The following is a 3,817-nucleotide window of genomic DNA, read 5'->3' as shown; positions in this document are numbered from 1 at the left end:
TCCCCCCTTTTCGCTCCCCCTCCCCCACCCTGATCCGGTATCAAGAATATCAGGCGTGAGGGTGCCCAGGTTCACCCAGGAGACCCGTGCCCGGTGCAGCTGTGGGTGTGATCCAGCCTGTTGTGCAGCTTCCCCCGGGCTGGGTGACCTGCCCTCCCCGCCCTCCCCTGGGGCAGCTCTGAAACGGGCTCTGCTCCAGGGCAGGGGTGCCCGCACGCATGGCCCGGGGGAGCAGGCAGCCTGGGGGATCAGGCACAACGGCAGATGGGGCAGGGGGCAGAAAGCAGAGCAGCAGATGGGGCAGGGGAAAGGGCTTGAGTTGGGAGTGCCGGGCTGTGGCAGGTTGGTTTAGGAGAAGGGAGGTGGACTCTCCCCATGCTGTGGTAAGCAGCCAGGCTATTTCTTTTACTTACTGACTTGTCCACGCTTCCCCTGGGCCTAGCTAAGCTGGCCATCTCTGCCCAGGAAGGAGGCCCCAGCCAGGAGGACCCCCAGTGACTCTGGGGTCATCTTCTTGTCCCTCATCCATCACATCTCAGGGCAGTTTTGGTGGGCAGCGTCCACTGGCTCCTTGGAGTTGTTCAAGGCCGGCGGGTGCTGGCTCTGCTTCGTGTTCCCTGTGGAGCACCTGTTATTAACCTCTGATCCTCACTCCTGTCCCTGTTCTTTAGTTGTCCCAAGAAAGCTGTTGGTGCACATTTAATAGCCCTGTCTAATAACAGGAGGGGCTAGCAGTTTCTTTTGGGGGTCATCCCATGACTCCCACGTACATCAAATAGGCCTGATATTTCCACCAGTCTAGGAGAGGGCAAGCCCTTTGAAGCTTTTCTTTGCCACCACAAAAACAATGAGCCTTTTGTTTTCAAAATAAGTTCTTGTGCCAGCAGTGACCCCCCTAGGAGGACTGTCACAAGGAGTTACTGCCACTGGACCCCATCTGCACCCTGGGGTGAGGTCTGACAGCTGTGAGCCTGTTGCCTAAAGTACTCAAAAATGACCGCATGAGGAGGCCCCAGGCTGCGCTGTTGAAGTGAGGCTCTGCACAGGCCCCATAAGCTTTGCGTGCCCCAGGACACAAGGATCCAGCTGCAGCTGTGACTGGAGTCTGCAGGTGCAAGAGGCTGCCTGAGGTAAAGCATTTCCTTGCTGAGTGACCTGCATGACCCCCCACCTGCCCGTGCCACTGAGACAAAAACCACAGGTCAGTAATAGTGTCGGGGCGGCTTTTGAGCCTTTTGTGAAACTGCCTTGAGCACTGTTCGCTTGACACCCCTTCAGTAAGTATGATCAAGTCCTATTGTTTGGGAGGAAATCTACTCCTACAGCCAGATCACAAAATGGTATATTAGGGCACTTTTGTCCTTTTCTTTGCTGGGTAACCTTCCCTGCACAGTTCTCCCCTACCTACCCAGGGTCCTTTTACTCTCAGCAACATGGGAAGGGCAGGGTGGCTGTGACCCCCAGCCCCTACCTGTCTGTTTGCAACTGTTAGGTGGTAAGTCTGTGTTTTCAGGTTATAATATGGGCTGTGTATTGTTAGTCACACAATATAGGTGTGAGGCAGGGAGTAAGGACATTGGGGTTCTTTTCACGGCTGCCCCTGCCTCAAATAAGTGACCCTAACAAGTGCCTCAGTTTTTCTATCTGTATGTGCCTGTATGTGCCTCACTTTCTCTATCAGTAAAAAGAGGATAATCATTCCTATTTGTTATGGATCATTATAAAACTTAGACCCAAAATGTCCTGTGATTCTCAGAGGAAGGCTCTCTTGGAAGTTAAGGGAATTATTAGCTAAGGACCTGCTGAATTCACCCTTTAGGTCTAGGGGTGGGGTGAATCAGGAGCCCCAGACGAGGTAATAATTGGATTATCACTTATCAGGAGCTCTGGGGAGCAATGGTTTTCCAGGTCTTCCAGGATCTCTAGGATTGCATGGGCTGTCACATCCTGGACAGCTACCAGAAGCAATGCTGGAGGGATAGCCTGTAAAACCGTGAATACCTGGACAATGGGGGCCATCTGGATCTATAGGTCAGAGGGGATACAAAGGTGAACCAGGCCTTCCAGGTCTGTGAGGAGGTCTTGATAGACCTGGGCTGAAGGGCTCCCACGGAGGCCCAGTAGCTTTAGCTGGCCAACCAGGTCTTCCAGGTCCTCCAGGTGACAGCTACTGCTGTAAGGAGGTTGGTACAGGAGTCTTAACACTTGTAGCACGAGGAAGTCCCAGCAAGCTACCAATGCCTTCATATCCTTGATGACCTGGGATTTCTGGAGCCCCAGGATCTCCAGGGAAACCTGAGATGACTGTGTTCTCACCAGTGAAACCAACAGGAGGGCCTGGTGAACTGGCCCCATTCAGTTTACCTTTCACTCCCTCCGCTCCATTGAGCACAGAAATCTTAGGATCCTTGAAGGACTTTTTCTCCCTGGAATTCCTGGAAGCCCACTTCCCAGGATACCTTGGTCAGTTTTGATGCCAGGAGCACCCGATATTCCATCACAGCTGAGTTCACCCTTTGTCTCCGTTGGCACTGGCAGGACTTTGTAGAACAGAGTTGCCTTAGAATCACAGAGAAGGAGGGCTACAAGGGACCTCCAGAGGTCATCTAGTCCAACCCCCTGCCTGAGGCCAGATCGTCCCTCTCCAAACCATCCCATATAACCATAATCTAAACTTTACGTAAGACTACCCTCAGCCCTGACACAACATAGACCTAACACCCTCACCTGCCACAGGTAAAGCAGGGGAACCACAACAGCCAGTGTTTTGCTTCTATAAAGTCATGTCAATATATGCTCAAGAGGTCGTGGGTCAAGGGCATGCCCCCTGCTACAGAGGAAGGCGAAAACCCCCACAGTTCATACCAATCTGACCATGTGGTAAAATTGCTTCCTGATCCCGAATATTATGATCGGTCCGATCCTGAGCAGAGGGGCAAGATCCTCTAGCCAGAAACCTCTGGGTTTGCTCCTGGCAAGAGAATTGACACACCCCAGTTTAAGTCCCCAGCCTTAGCTATAGCCAACACACAATGCCTCTGGGGAAGCTTAAACATCCCCTGACACATACTGTATAGCAAAACAAAAAAAAAGGGAGGGGGAGGGGGCAGGAGCAACCGGCAAAGCCCAGAAGCATGGGAAATACCCGTGGTAGAAAATAGGCATAGCTATGCCTAGATCATCCCTGACCAGTGGCTGTCCAACCTCTTGAACACCTCTTGAATCGGAGGAGGAGAAAGTAGAAGGATTGTGGGTTAGGTTACATGGAGGTCAAGGAGAAAGGGATTTGGTGGGAGGGGTCTGCTACAGACCCCCACACCAAGGAGAAGAACTAGATTTGAGGCTCCTGAGGCAGCTCTCGGAGACCATAAAGACTAGGGAGGCGATAGTCATGGGGGACCTAAACTACCCAGACATCTGCTGGGAGACGCAGACAGCAAAGTCCCACCGTTCACGCAGGTTCCTATCCTGTGTACAGGACCTCCATCTGACGCAGGAGATACATGGTCCCACTAGGGGGGAAGCCTTACTGGACCTGGTATTGGCAACAGGGGATGACATGGTAGGAGACTTACAGATCGGTGATCACCTAGGGGACAGTGATCACCAAATAATAGAATTCATCATAAGACGTTGAGTGGGTAAGGTAACTAGTAGGGTGAAAGTGCTAGACTTTAGGAAAGCTGATTTCAATGAACTTGGGCATTTAGTCAAGGACGCACTGCAGAGTAAGAGTTTTGAAGAGATGGGAGCCCAGGAAGGGTGGCTGTGCCTTAAGGAAATGATCCTTCGGGCACAGAGGGAGACGATCCCGATG

Source organism: Alligator sinensis, unplaced genomic scaffold (assembly GCF_000455745.1).
Source record: "Alligator sinensis unplaced genomic scaffold, ASM45574v1 scaffold692_1, whole genome shotgun sequence".
NCBI lineage: Eukaryota > Metazoa > Chordata > Crocodylia > Alligatoridae > Alligator > Alligator sinensis.
This window is presented reverse-complemented; position numbering follows the sequence as displayed.